This window comes from Pelobates fuscus, chromosome 1 (assembly GCF_036172605.1).
Source record: "Pelobates fuscus isolate aPelFus1 chromosome 1, aPelFus1.pri, whole genome shotgun sequence".
Classification (NCBI taxonomy): Eukaryota; Metazoa; Chordata; class Amphibia; order Anura; family Pelobatidae; genus Pelobates; species Pelobates fuscus.
The window spans coordinates 397,228,849-397,245,587 of record NC_086317.1 but is presented as its reverse complement, the minus strand read 5'-3'; the positions used below and the strand labels follow the sequence as shown (position 1 = coordinate 397,245,587).

The following is a 16,739-nucleotide window of genomic DNA, read 5'->3' as shown; positions in this document are numbered from 1 at the left end:
GGATTAGGACTAGGATTATGAGTTAGATTATGGCTTGGAATAAAGTATGATTAGTGTTGGATTATAAATGGGATTAGGATTGGATTATGGGTAGGATCGGAGATTAGATTATGGGTAGACTTTAGTTGGATTAGGGGTTTAGTTAGGAGTTGGAGTAGGGACAACAACAGGGTAGGATTAGAGGAAGGATTAGGAGAGAAAAAATTACATGTAGGGTACCATTGTGCTCAGAAATAGAAGCAGAATACCAATATAAAGAGTTTGTAGTAGTGGGACATGTATGGTCTGTGAATATCCCAAAAATACATGTGTGGAAAAAAACACAAAACATTAAGTAATTTGACCTAAGTTTGTGATAAAATGGTTAAACGAAAAGTGTCAAAATGCTCCTAGTTACATAGCCTGGAGGTATACTTTTGTGTAGCAGTTTTGAATTCTGTGACTACAATAAAGTTGTATTCTCAGCATGCCAAATTTTGCATAGTTTTAGACTTAAAACCACAATCACTTATTGCAGTATTTGTTTTATAACTTCTAAAATGTATTTTAATCCTTGACATATTGGGTATTTTAACAATCAGGACTAAATAGTGAATCTATTTTGATTTAGCATTCTTTATTTGCACTTGTGTGTAGAAATTATTAAATGTAAAACTGAGAAAAAAAAAAAATTCCAACCCCCGTCCCCCACCCACATTTTGTAAAATCCAATTCCTATTTAATATTGTAATATGTAAACATATATGATATCAAAGGAAAACTATTTCCACTTAAACAGAAAGGTGGAAATCATGGTAGAAGAGAGTATGGCAAAAGTGCCAAAAAGGACTTGGTCCTTACGTGCTGCAGAAAATGATTGCTCTGTATAAATGCTATTAATGATAATAATAATAATGAGAAGAAATAATAACCATCCACAAAGCTGATTGTGATGATGTCACAGGCACTGAGGGTTATGTCACTTTTTATTCCCTTCAGTTATTATTACAAATGTTTCTCACACTGTTTTGTTAGTATCCATAGCTACCACACACACACACACACACACACACACACACGTCCATTTAACTCTTTGTATCTGCTCAGGTGTCGTATTGCCCTCACAGTCAGCTGGTGCATGTCCTGCCCACCTACTCCCATTTATTTACCTTGTGTATTTTAAACATTTTATTCTGATGAATGTCCACATTGAGGACCAAAAATTTATTAGATTTTCATGATATAACTGTTTATTCTACCATTAAATGGGAGCCTTTCTTGCCTTTCTTTCCCTAGATATTTAAAATGTGTGTGTGTGCGCATGTGTGTGTATGTGTTATTATTATTTATATAGAATCAACATATTAAAGCGGTGCTTTTGAACATTACACTAGGGATATGAAACAACAAATGTTGACAGAGACAATAGTGGAAGAGTGCCCTGCTTAAAGGGACACTATAGTCACCTGAACAACTACAGCTTAATGTAGTTGTTCAGGTGAGATCTATAGCTCCCTGCAGGCAATCTAATGTAAACACTGTATTTTCAGAGAAAATACAGTGTTTACATTGATTGATAGGAATACCTCCAGTGGCCGTCACTCAGACGGCCACCAGAGGGGCTTCCTATCATGCAGGGCCCTAAAAAGGCCCTGTACACGTCAGACGTTTTAAAATACGTCTGACATGTGCAGGAGCCTTCTCTCTCCTGCCTGTCAGCAGAGGAGAGGGGGCGGGCAAAGACCGCGAGCTGAGCTGTCAGTCAGCTCAGCTCGCGGCCGCGCACACTGCACGCATGCGCGGTAGTGCGCTCAGGACTTCATAGGGTGGCATGAATGGATGCGTCTGATTGCTCCCTGCTCGCACCCGCCTATTTCGTAATTTTGACGAAATAGGGGGCGCGGCTTCACGAGGCTCCTGGCGCTGGAACGAGGTGAGTAAAAAGGGCTGCCTTTAGCTAAGCTTTCATCTAATCTTGTTGCTGTTTAAATTTTCCCCAAATATTTGCTCAGAAATTGTTTTATTTAACATATGTTGCTAATAAGAGTACTCTTTTAAAATTCATATCTGTTCTGACAGCAGTAAGGACCTATACATGATGCCAATGTATATTGCTGTCACAGCTTTTGTGTTTTTCTAAATTCCAGTCAAAAATGTAGTTTGTGGAATTTTTGCTATAAATTGTGAACTATCCCCAACATCCATAGTGGGTGAGGCTTCCAGTCAGTACATTAACATTTTTCTAAATAAAGTCTTTTAGCAGAAATGTTGTAAAATAGTTCTTATGCAGCTGTTAAACAGATGTCCACTACATTGCGGGTGTTCTTACAAATGTGTAAAATGCAATAGGTGAGATGTTGCCTTGCCTATTTGCCAGTTAAGAACTAACATCCTCATTCTAATCATTCTTAATTATTTTTTTATAAATAAGCCAGTAGACTATATCATTGATTGTTTGATCTGCTAATATTTTACAAGTTTGAGGAAAGTGCCTGTGCAGTTTGGAAGACAAAACAAGATTTATTCTACAGCGTATGCACTGACATTCTAGGAAACAGTGAAATGCAAGTGTTCTAAAAGGGACACTTTAAGCACCATTGCTACTATAACTCAATTTATTTTCTATATAATATTTTAGATTGTTTATATGTTTTCCATCCACAATCTGATGTGCGTTAATCTAGAAATAAAAAATCCCTTTGGGTTCTGCTATTGTATTTTGACAGATTTCTGCAGAAGTTTTAGGGTGACTGTATTTTGGTATTTTTGGTAGTGTACATGTAACTATTTAAGTATTCTTTAGTCTGTTGATTTGGACTGACACATACTGTAGCTATTTCTGCTGCCAAGAAATACTCAGAGTTAAAGGATCACTATAGGGTCAGGAACACAAACATGTATTCCTGACCCTATAGTGTTAAAACCACCATCCAGCCCCCCTGGGCCCTTCATGCCTTCACAAATATAGCAAAATCTTACTGTATTCAAGCCTGAAGCTGTACCTCTGCAGTCTGCTGACATCATCAGAAGTGCTTCCCCATAGGATTGGCTGAGACTGACAAAGAGGCAGATCAGGGGCAGAGCCAGCATGATTCAAACACAGCCCTGGCCAATCAGCATCTCTTCATAAAGATGAATTGAATCAATTCATCTCTATGAGGAAAGTTCAGTGTCTGCATGCAGAGGGAGGAGATACTGAATGTTTGGATGCATTTTAGGCAGCCATGACCCAGGAAGGATCTCTAACAGCCATCTGAGGAGTGGCCAGTGAAGTTATCACTAGGCTGTAATGTAAACACTGCATTTTCTCTGAAAAGACAGTGTTTACAGCAAAAAGCCTGAAGGTAATGATTCTACTCACCAGAACAAATTCAATAAGCTGTAGTTGTTCTGGTGACCCTTTAATTATGTGTTTTCAATTTAGAAAGTTGCCTATTTCATAATTCAGACTTGTAATCTTGACAAACTGATTTACTGTGGATATGTCATCTTTGGAGCAAAACAGAAGACACCTGATGCAGATTACCTGCACTGATGTATTCTGAGAGTCAACAGAGTTAACAGATTCAGATACTGGCGTTCCGCAGCTGCTAGAATCATCACTTACATCCCAGATTAGGCGTACTTGTTCTAATTTGTAAATTAGGACACATTAACACTAACCATTGAGCTGTATTAAATCAGGATGTGAGTGACAGGATCAGAGCGTGCCGGTAACATAATGTAATCCTAGAAAGGCAGCATTGCATGTCGGCTACCTATGTGTAGAAAACGGCTCAACATCTCATGTATGAGCAGAAAGGCCATGTCTTCAACAAACATTCAAACTGTATACACAAAGATTTCATCCTTTGGTACACTAAATGTTTAATGTTCCAGATCTGGAAGACACTGGGTTCTATTTACTAAGCACTGATCTTGCCATCTTTATTTACTTTCATGTGGCTCAATTATCTTCAATTTGGCTAATTAAACTGCTCTGAAGGTCATTTTTGTTAGAACCAAGTGTTTGTATTGTTTCCTATTTTACAGCACTTGAGAATATGTTGGCACTAAAGAAATATTTTACATTTTATTTACTATAAAAGTAGGGTTGGTGTGGTGATTGGGGTAGCATTAAGTGACGTTGTGTCCGGGGGCTGAGCGTTATATGTACAACGTCCCTAGTCTGAGTGTGAAGATGGAGAAATTAACACAATGAATGCAGATAATTTGATTGTAATTTACCTGATTGTGAATGCCCAAATTAACAAACTTGTATAGAAATGTTGCTGATTTTAACAGCTTACCGAATGGTGGCCATATGGAAGTGCAAATATGGCTGAAATAACCAAAATGGCATTTTGCAAATAATTGATCTCACAAACATTAGTGAGAAACATCCAAAATATGACAACCAAGTGCCGTATAGTTGCAGTCCATCAGTTAGTAAATAGATCTCACAGTGAACATTTTGTGTTGTGTAACTTTATTGCTCTGCATTTTGATATTCATTGTATTCCCAAAGTTTTAATGCAGTTTATTGGCTGAGAGTATCAGCTAACCACTCTCAGCCAATGAGTTAAACCCTACACTTAGGACTCAGCTCATGCAAAGAGCTTCCTTCTTTATTAGAGGTTTCAGTGGAGACAGTGAGCAGGGAGCGCACTGTGGTTATGGTACTCGATTGAGCCTTTAATAAAAGTAGTAAATACAAACAGTAGCCAATCTGAGAAAATCCGGATGCTAGATGCACGGAGACATGCAATCTACCTGCAATCTACCTAAATGAATCTTTCACAAGCCTACAGAGCCAGAGCAACAAAACGGCCGATGTTCATTATATTGTATATATCTGGAATCCCTATAAAATAGAAGACAATGAGAAGATTACATTAACTGTAACATATAAATAAATAATAATATAAATATCGCTATTAATATTCAAAATGGAACATTAAAGTGTATCTAAGGAATCAAGTATCATCATAGATTTCTCAGAACACGGCATATAAAAATAAAAAAATAAAAAAATTTGATACTAACTGTTGACTGTATATAAAAATTCTCCAATAAATTTTTTATTTTTTTTTTAAAGAAATAATATTAAGTACAGGGCAATAACTTTTGCCCAGTTGGCAGAGTTAAGAAACCTTTAAGTCCAAGCATTCACATACTCAGACACCTAAAACATCCAGAGTCTTGGATGATAACATTGTCTTAATTAAACAGCAATGCAGTTTTCCCGTAAATCATTAAATGCTATTTTCAACTCCACATGAGGTTTTTATGGCCCTGCTCTCCCCAACGTTCAGTCCTAAATCACTTTCATAATCTGGGCAGGCGTCATGCTTCAGAAGCAAAACTATGGCGTGCTCATAGTGCCAAAACTACAGCCAATGCATTTCGCTTTTAAATGAGATTTTCTCAGGGATAATGATTTGCACCCTACATGAATCAATACTGTTTTGCCTTTGGAAACTTCACGGTTAATGAGAAACTATTCAAAAAAGTTTGGTGCTTACAGACACCATGCGAGTCAAAATCAATGTCTATATTTACAAGAAAATAAAGAATTGTGTTGATTTTAATGTTTTTTTTTCTACCTAGAACATCTTTTCTACACCTTTTAACTCCTGTTTTATCAGTAAGACTCTCTATTCTATATATTTTATACAAATATTTAAATTAACACTCTGGGCACCATAACAACTTCAACACAATGAAGTTGTTATTGTGCAAGGAAGTCTCCAGGCACTGGCTTAACTGAAGGGCCTAAACTGTTAACCAATTTTTTATGTGTTGAATCCAACGCCCAATCACTCTATCTCTTTCCGATGCAGTCCAAGCTATCAATAGATTCCTATTCGCAAAAAGCTTGAGAAATATACATACGTTTCTCAAGTCGTTTTATGAATGGTGGCCTACTGATAAGTTGAGATAATGCACAAGTTTCAAATTCTGCAGCAAGTTGTCTAACCTTAGATGCATAATTCTTAGGAACTTCAACATTAATAGAGTTTTGAAAGGTGACTCCTGGCACCAAAACCACTACAGGTTGTTGTGCTTAGAGTGTTCCTTTACAGCTTGCATAGCATGCCAATTTGAGAGGGATATACAACTTGAAGCACTGTTCCTCAGAAGTAAGCACTTACAAGTCCAAAGAGTGACCTACTTCTGGTTCTGCTTGAGCACAGAGAGAGGGACATTATTTAAACTTGCAAGTGCTCTTTCACAGGTAACAGCAACTTAAGATCCTTCCATATCCACAGTGATGCACCAGAGCCAGGAAGTGTAATTCAAAGCTTTTTGATTGATGGCACTTCTAGGCGGGCGTACAATCTTAGCTTTAAAGTCCTGGTTTGTCCTTTTGCTTTTGGTATCCACTTCACATAATTGAAGTGGTTATGGTGTCTCAACAATCTATTTTAGGAACATAAAAATGTATTTTTAGGCTTCAAATGTTGACATTTTGATGTAAATAAAACTGTTTTTTATTTATTTATTTTTTTTGCTATCTTTTGCAAAGTTATAAATTATTTGAATATTACTTCTTCCATAGCTATTGGACGAATCTTCTTGAACATATTTTAATATTTGCTTTAATTATATGATGATCTTAGATCAGAAAAGCCTAATCTTAATTAGAAAAGCCTGCTGAGTTATAAAAGCATTATACCTCCAAACAAGCTAGAGTCATGAATGCACTGGGACTCTTCAAAATATAATATACAAGTTGATTTTCTGCTTTTATTTGATACAATGTATCTTCTCAAACAGCGTATATAGCTGAAACTCATCTCTAGATTGTAAACTTGTTTGAGCAAGGTCCTCATCAACCTATTGTTCCTGCAATATTTTGTTCCCCACTTCATAATACTGTAAAGCGCTACGGAATAAGTTGGCGCTATATACATGCCAGTAGTAATAATTATAATAACCTGTATAATAATATTATATATTTTAGAATCTGACTGACATAACCTTTGGCAGTTTGTCTCACCCTCTTTTCTATTCAAGATACAACTGACCCATGAGTCTCGAGTTTTTTTAAGAAACGGGGAAAATAAAAAATCCCCCAAAAATCCGTGCTTCGTTTTTTAAAACCTGTACATTAATTTCAGAAAAGGCGACTTCCATCTGATTACATTTGTCTCCAATTAATCTCCAAGCCAAGAGCAGGCTGCAGCTGCTTGTAAAGGCAAATTGGAAAAACCTGTGAAGAGGGGGATGGGAGTCAGTCTGTGTGTGGCATTGCAAGACCTCAATGATTCACTGGCTGCCCTCCCTCCCCCACCCCTGCCGCAAGCTTGGAAAAAGAAAGCGTAAAAGAAATACAGAAAAACGTTCTATGAGAGGGGGAGAGGAAAAAGGGCCAAACTGCAGAGAGTACGAGAAAGAGGGAGAAAGAGAAAGGAATCAAAATAAAAGCGTTCTAAAGGCATTTTTATGCGTGATATCTCCTTTTCAGGGCTTGTCTCATACCATTGTGATCCTGCAACGTGAATGAACGATAAAACGAGATTTAAGAAGGGGGAACATTTTTTAACAGAAGGGAGAAAGGTTCGGGCATGCAGGAAAATAAAGTCGAACAACATTAGAATTAAAAAGAAACAACTTAACACTTTAACTGCCGAACAAATGTCAAGTCCAAAACAGATACTGCTGTAGTTACGTTGAAACTGATACTGAAGGCCTTACTTTTCTAAAGAGTGTCAATAATGTGAGGGTGATCTTGGATAGTTGTGTACAATGCATACTTCACGGCTGGAATAAGCAAAATGGAGATATCATTTATCAATGTCTTTATTTTACCCATAGCAGCCCTATGCTTTGTTTTTTTAATTAATGGCCATTGTTGCTTTGGGGAGAGTGTTTCTGTTGCAGACATTCTCGAAGAAGTGTAGGAATTATACTCTGGCTCTCAATGGGTTAATTAACTTTGTAAACAGAGCGGAAGAGCCTTTTTTTTTTTACACTATTTTCTCACTTTTTCACCACCGAAGGATTCTTGTCCTGTGTCCTGCGTTATTACCATCTTCACTACCACCCATTGTACAGCACTACTGAATTTGCTGGCGGTATATAAATAATAAAATAATAATAATAATAACCAAAAAGAATGGTCGAAAAGTTTGGTTTTTGATTTGCGCTGGAAAACAATTTATATATTGTTTTCATGACAGTGTAAAAAAATGCATATTTTTTCATGACAAACAAAAACAATATATTTGCTGAGCCTTGTGTAACAGAGTGAACAAAAAACTTAAATGAAATAGAGAATAATGGATTTTTAAAAATGAACAGAATATAGTATACATTTATATATTTTTTTATTTTTATTTTAAATGGTGAGAAATATGAACACACTTTATTGGGAGTGAAGGATAAAATCCTTTTGGCTAAGAACACATGTTTTATGTATTGTTGTGTTGGGATTGCAAGCCAGTTTAGTTGAAATTGACATATTTGAAAATGAATCATCACTTTACTACTTTATTACAGAGATACTTTATGCAACAAAAGTCTTAGGTCTCCTCATCCCTTACATTGATTGTGACAGCAGTCTGAGAGACAACAAGGGCTACGTGGAAGGCGGTGACAGCTTAGCAAGCAGTTAGCAGCACTTGGTAATGTGCACTTGGTAATGTAACAGTTATGAGAACGAAAGTGGCCATAACTTGGAAAGAGTTTTATATAAGCAAGTGTAGTATGAACACTCACTTATCGAGAATGATTCATATGTGTATGCAATTCCAGGTGTACAAATTTAGTTTCAGTGAGAGGATTTGGCTCTTTTTTTAATTGTGTGGCATAAATAAGACATTTAAAAAAAATATGTAAACCAACCAATCCAAAATAATAAAAATAGATAAAAGGTAGTCACATTTAAAGTTACTGCATTTCCAACAGACCCCAGGCTTTAGGTTTTCAGCAGTTACCATTGACCAAAGTCCTGTTGGGCAAAGTAGGAGTTTCTAAAAGTTGTAGTTGAGTTGTTGGAGTTTATTTATCACAGTTGTTATCTGAACTACAATTCCGAAAAATATTTTCTGTGCTTTTCTAATGGTTTCAACAAGTGAGAGAGACGCTGATATTTAGGAGAGTGGACATAAAGGGAGCTATAACGTCACGAACCCAGGAACTGTAACCAACACAAAATAAGTACGTAGGATGGGGGAGGGGGACGTAGGAAAAATGTATATATAATTTAGCATGCAAAAAATAAAGTTAGCTATTTTGTTTGGAAGCTGTAAAATGCATAAAGGAGTATAACGTTTGTCCCTCTCAGAACTTGGTTAAGCCATGCCAGCTTAGAGAAGTATGAGTTGTATGATGTTCTTATGAGGCTGACAGTACATCTTCATATCTCAAACTAAACATGTGGGATGCTGGAGAGGGTATCTTTTGAAAAGGCGCATGTTGGTGCTAATACAAGTTTATTGAGCGATACATCTAGATTACTGGGTTTAGTTAATTTACTATCAGACCTAGAAAAATGGGACACCGGTGCAAATTTCTAGGGATGGCAATACCGAAATCCAAATCAATAGAGTAACTTGGTATATTTGATCTCTATGATCCCTTTATATTGTATACCACAGAGGATACTGAGACCGAAAATCCTCCAGAAAGACACTGAATTTATATTAAACAAAAATAGACTGTAAGCTCGTCTAATTGAATTGTACTGTGACTAATTGGAGTGTGGAACTGAAAGGATTCTCAATACTTTAATGTAATTAATGAATTATTGTAAATTAGGAGGTTTTCCTTACGGCAATGTAGACACTGGAATTGGACAGTGATCCCAGCTGAATTTAAGTAGAATGCGATAATCCCTCATCCCTCTATTATGTGCTTTAATACATCTGAAACTCTATATATGTTTTGAATGCACTTTTCCATCAGCTGCAAGTTTCATGTGGAGCGTAAAGAGCTTACAATCGTCCAGTCTTCACTGTGAATGGAATTCTAGTGAAAGGGAAAGTGAGTCTAATCTCTATAGAGACTTTCACTAGGTGAGTTTTTGTTATGATGAAGAGAACATACATCTGTACTGCAGTTTGAGGAACAGCTAGCTGTCAATAAAAAAAAGGACCACTCTATTATTATTATTATTATTATTATTGCCATTTATATAGCGCCAACAGATTACGTAGTGCTTTACAATATTATTAGAGGGGGATTTAACTATAAATAGGAAAATTACAAGAAAACTTACAGGAACGATAGGTTGAAGAAGGCCCTGCTCAAACGAGCTGACAGTCTCTCTCTACAGATTAATGAAAATATATTAAGATTTTATTTAATTTCTCTATTTCTGACTGCTGTTCATTTTGAGTATATTACATTAAATCCATGGCATATTTTCTCAATTTGGTGGATATTTATTTTTCATGTTTATGTTTATGTTTATACTTCATTCACTCCTTTTTTTCATGCTTAGTGTCTAATTTAAATAAGTAAAATGAACCACATGCATAAGAAGTACTTCAGGTGAAAAGTTCTAGAAGTGAAACATTCTCCAGAGAAATCGATAAAATAGCCCTGCTGATTTCTCCATTTTCAGAGATTTGAACCTAACTGCTTTTTGATCCAAAATCCCCATGTATGTTATTTAACATATACTAGGGATATGCCTTGAACACACACAGCTTATTATTAAATCCATATGCAAGAAGTGTGATGGGATACAGAATGCAAGCATGTCTACAGGTTATATTCTGAATCACTGTTTTAAAGGGATACTGTAGTGTCAGAAATACAAAGCTGTATTCCTGGCACTACCAATCCCTCTGCCTCCCCCTCCCCGGTAAATAAAGGGCTAATAACCCTTTATTTATTAACCTGATACCAGCGCCGATGTCCATCGGCACTGGGTCGAAGCTCCTCCCCCTCCTCCGCCCCGCGATGAGCGGGGTATAATGCTAATGCTGCGTGCGCATTAAACCTCCCCATACTAAAGCATGCATTGAATCAATGCTTTCCTATGGGGAAAATATGATGCTGGAGGTCCTCATGCAGAGCGTGAGGACATCCAGCGTCAGATAACGGACCAAAAGTCTGTTTGGATTCCGGAAGCCCTCTAGTGGCTGTCTGATATTACATTGCAGCACAGGGTGCAAGAGGGACACAGCACCCAGACCACTTCAATGACCTGAAGTGGTCTGGGGGCCTACAGTGTCCCTTTAAGTGAACACGGCTTAGAACTGTGGTTCCATCACAATTCTTTTCTGCTAGCATCTGTTGACTGGCTCTATGTGAACTGTATCAAATCTAACCTAATCATATCTTATTTTTTGCCAATATAAATAATATTTTACTGCACCCAATGTTAAGAATTCCCGTACGCGTTAAGATTCTAAATATTTCTTAAATTTGTACTTTATTTTCTCAGAGAAAATCAATAATTTTGCCCATACATCTTCTAAAACTCTCACGCAATCTACAGTAAAAGCGACAAATTAAGTAGTGCTGTGTGATTAAGCATTATGTCAAATGTACTAAGATTTTTTTTTTCATCTTTTTAATTCAATGTTTACTTGCAGTTTAATGAATATATGCCATGTTTTTTGAAACTAGAAAAACCTCAATATATACTTCTTGGTAAAACATTTTCTAAACAAAGTGAATAGATGAATGTTGAATGCTTAAGTGGTGGTTTCTAAAGTTATGGAAAGGGGAAGGGGTAGATATAAGGGGGTACAGTAAAAATCATTTCCTGTGGGAAAGCATTGGATTGGTTGAGATCATCAATCTCTCAGCCAAGGAGGCGGTGACAGCCGCGGAGACAGGTGCTAAAATGGAGAAAAGGTAAGTAAAAGTATTTTTTTTCTCCTTGCAAGAAGACCAAGAGGTCAACTAAACAGCCCCCAGGCCACTATAGGAACGCACGTTTCTAACGCCATAGTGTTCCTTTAAACTTTCTTTGTCAAACATGTTTTGATTTATTGAGTCAAACATACAACTCTAGCGCTATTAATTGAAAATTAATTTGTGGACATGAAGGACAATGAAATAATAAGTTAAGTATACTATTGACTAAGCCATTTAAGAAAAAAGTAACAAGATGAGAAACAGTGATAAAACTGCACTCTTTCAGCATAACCTAGGTCTCTTGCTCAGTAATGATATAGAAAAATGCAATTACTTTAGATTTAATTATGCAATAAATTGTTTAGATGGACAGCGTAAATTAAACACACACACACACACACACAAAACCCAACAGGTCTATTGATTATCTACCAGTAGCACAATGAGTGTGAAGTATTGAGTTATCAAGATTTAATTTCTCTTTAGACATATGGATTCTGAAAAAGTAAAGAACCTCTATACTTCCTACGCTGTGAGATAAGGCAGTATTGCTAAATGGACTAATGGTTGTAAGTCCTTTGGCCTACCACTGACTTATACAACACATATCTTACAATATAGAGTGGGTGCTCAATTCCCCTGGTACAGTTGCAAAAAAATAAATAATAATCCTATTTTGCATCTCATGCCTAAATATATGTTGGCATAGACTGGGTGTCTTGCACTAATAATAAAAAATGAAAAAAAAAAAAAAAAACTATAAACCTATCAAAATCTTTAAAAAAAATATATATATCTTTTTTTTAAACTGTCAAAATGTCCCAATACAGCTTTTATTTTATTTTGTCTGAGTCCATGTCATTGCCTTATTCATATTCAGTTCAGTTTTGGTCCCAAAGAGATGACTACAGTTAAATTTAAGAAAAAAATAAATTGGCTTAAGCCAGCAGATTTTTTTCTTGTATTCAGCATCTAATGAACAGGCTGAGTATGCTCTCAAGACGCAACTGACCTAAATCATTTTTACTTAACTAAACTTTGCTGCAAAAATCATGAACACAATCACAAGTTACTGGAGACAACCCCTTAATGTTTAGAACTGTAATTACTAAAACAAATATTAACTGTAACCCTATTACGCCATAAATCTGTAAAAAAAAAAAAAAAAAAAATTTAAAAAAAAAGTGGTAATACAGAAAACTCAACTGTTTTATTTAATTGGGGGATTTGCATACATGTAAATTTATTTACAGGGAGAGAATATGTGATATAGAAGCCCTGACATGGATTTAAATGTGTTAACTGGGCTGTACATATGAACAGCACATTGCAGGGCTTTCGAATATCTTGTGTTTCTTTGCAAACCTTTTAAGCAGCAGAGTGGGTGCCAAAGAATGGACGCTTTAGAAGTTTGAGCAGCAGAGGGCAAAGCCTTAAAATCATATAGTTAAACCCAAGGCACTCCAAGATCCTCCAAGAAGTTTGCAGGGCCACTTAGAAGGTTTGTCTTGTAATTGAGTCAATTGTTTACCCTTTTCTTCCAACTTTCTCCTCCCAATCTTCCCTGGCCTTGTCTTCAATGCCCTTTTTTTTCTCCCAATGGTCGGCATTCTGCACAGACATATAATCATGCCAAACAGTCCTCTGCATGACAATGGTTGGGCTCTTTTCTGTCTTGTAATTGGACGGGGCTAAGGGTTGGTTTTATTAGCTGTGTGATTTAAAGCTAAACCGTCGTGACTGTCTTTTTAACAGAAGCCTGTGCAAGCTGAATTATAATGAGGGACACTCACTATGTGTTCGGATTACAGTTTTCAGTAAACGATATGTTTCAAATATAGATAGATATTTATACAGAGATATATATGCATCCATAGATGGCCAGCAGCAATGGGTTCTTTTCGTGCTAAAACTTTTATTTCAATATCAATGTTTCAGTTTTAAATGATAAACTTTCAAAATTATCATCAAGCATGTCCTGAGGATAGTTCTCATGGAGGAACTGAAACGTCAACTTATTTGCATGTAAATATGTAAATACTATGGATACTGAAAAAAATAACCCCTTAGTGACCAGCCCGCTTTTCAGTTTTCTTACCGTTTGGGACCAGGGCTGTTTTTACATCTCTGCTGTTTTTGTGTTTAGCTGTAATTTTCCTCTTACTCATTTACTGTACACACACATGTTGTATACTGTTTTTATCCCCATTAAATGGTCTTTCTAAAGATACCATTATTTTCATCATATCATATAATTTACTATAAAAAAATATAAAATATGATTAAAATATGTAAAATAACACGCTTTTTCTAACTTTGACCCCCAAAATCTGTTACGCATCTACAACCGCCCAAAAAACCATGATAAATAGTTTCTCAATTTTGTCCTGAGTTTAGAAATACCCAATGTTAACATGTTCTGAGCTTTTTTTTGCAAGTTAGAGGGCAATAAGTACAAGTAGCACTTTGCTATTTCCAAACCATTTTTTCCCCCCAAAATTTACGCAAGTTACATTGTAACACTGATATCTGTCAGGAATCCCTGAATAATCCTTCACATGTATATATTTTTTGAAAGAAGACAACCTAAGGTATTAAACTTGAAGTATTTTGACTCTTTTCACATTCAAATTTGCCAGATTGGTTTGCTGGGCCTATGTTGCATTTGAAACCGTATAGCAGCCCAGGAATGAAAATTAACCTCACCATGACATACCATTTTTAAAAGTAGACAACCCACGGTATTCAAAATGGAGTACATCCAGTCTTTTGTAGAAGCCACTTAGCCACAAACGCTTGCCAAAGTTAGCGTTCATATTTGTTTTTTGCATTTTTTTTTACATAAAAACTGCACTTTTACTGGTTTTCATCGTCGTGATAGTTTTTTTTTAGTAGCCACTTAGTCACAAACCCTGGTCAAAATTAGCATTTATGTTAGTTTGTTTGCATCTTTCACAAATAAACTGCCATTTCACCGATGATGTTATCAGTATAATAAATTTTACTGCTCTAACTCATATTTGTGTAGAGTAATGTATCACGAGTACAATAGTACCCCTCAAGTACAGGTTTTATGGTGATTTGGAAAGTTACAGGGTCAAACATGCAAATTTCTGTTTTTTTTAAATTGCTATTTGCCAGATTGAGTACAACAGTGCCCCCAATGTACAGCACAGGTTGTATGGATTTTTGCAAACTTATAGGGGTCAAATGTAGGGGTTTCCCCTTTTCCATGTTTACACATTGAAATTTGCCAAATTGGTTTGCTGGACCTATGTTGCCTACGAGACGGTATGGCAGCCCAGAAATGAAAATTACCCCACCATGACATACCATTTGAAAAAGTAGACAACCCAGGGTATTAAAATAGAGTATGTCCAGTCTTTTGTAGAAGCCACTTAGCCACAAACGCTTGCCAAAGTTAGCGTTCATATTTATTTTTTGCATTTTTTTACACAAAAACTGCACTTTTACTGGTTTTCATAGTCGTGATATGTTTTACTGTTTTAAATACTCTTATTTGTGTTCAGCGAGTATAACAATACCCCCCATGTACAGGTTTTATGGTGTTTTGGAAAGTTATAGGGTCAATATAGGGCTTGCCCAATTCAGTTTGCCAGATTGGTTTGCTGGGTCTGAATTACCTTTTGAGACCGAATGGTACCCCAGGAATGTGAAATAACCCCATCATGGCACACCATTTTCAAATGTAGACAACCCAGGGTATTCAAAATGGGTTATTTCCAGTCTTTTGTAGTAGCCACTTAGTCATAAACACTGGCCAAAGTTAGCGTTTTTATTTCTTTTTTATAAATGTTTTTTTTTCCAATTTATAGTACATATATATATACAATACGTGTGTGTGTGTATATATATACACACACATATAATACGTGTATTATAGGAACAACAGCTGTTTGAGCAAATTGAGAAAGCTGCAAATCTTGGTAACACTTTAATTATTGGAGATTTTAATTACCCAGACATAAATTGGGACATAGGGACTAGTAGCTCAGCAAAGGGAATTAGGTTTTTAAACTTGTTAAATGACAACTTCATGTCACAACTTGTACAAGCACCAACTAGAATGGACGCTTGTCTGGACCTGGTTTTAACAAACAACGTTGATCTTTTGACCAACATTCAAGTAGGTGAGCACTTGGGAAATAGTGATCACAATATAGTGTCCTTTGAAATAAACTCAAAAAAACAAAAGCACATGGGGTATACTAAAACATATAATTTTAAAAAGGCCAATTTCAATAAGATAAGGGAAGCTTTACAATATATTGACTGGCATAAACTCTTTAGTGAAAAGAACACTGAGGATAAATGGATCATCTTCCAACAAATATTAGAAAGGTACATTTCTCAGTATGTACCATTGGGAAATAAGTATAAAAGAAACAAATTAAAACCAATGTGGCTTAGTAGAGAAGTAAAACAAGAGATTAAAAATAAGAAAAGGGCATTTAAAGCATTTAAATCAGACAAATCAGATGCATCTTATAAAAGATATAAGAAAGCAAATAATGCGTGCAAAAAGGCAATTAAACTTGCTAAACTTCAAAATGAAAAAATGATAGCTAAAGAGAGCAAAACCAACCCCAAAGCATTTTTTAAGTACATAAATTCCAAAAAACCCAAAAATGAAAGTATAGGTACACTTAAAACTGAAACGGGGGTGTTAGTTAATGAAGACCAAGAAAAGGCAGGAATTCTAAATAACTATTTCTCCTCCGTATATATTAAAGAAGAACCCATGGCAATAGATGTGCAAATGATTGCTACTAAAAACTTGCAGAATAATTGTAATTGGTTAACTCAAGACAATGTGCTGCAGCAACTAAAGAAAGTTAATATAAACAAAGCTCCAGGGCCTGACGGTATCCATCCACGTGTACTTAAGGAACTAAGTGTAGAAATAAGTGAACCTCTGTTTTTAATCTTTCAAGATTCTT

The 16,739-nt window shown here is 35.9% G+C and overlaps 1 protein-coding gene across 1 annotated transcript in view; it reads right to left on the bottom strand.

Moving 5' to 3' along the window:
* GLI1 (GLI family zinc finger 1) overlaps positions 1–16,739 on the bottom strand; it is a 112,934-nt gene that overhangs the window by 38,642 nt on the left and 57,553 nt on the right. The gene's annotated exons all lie outside the window — the stretch shown is intronic.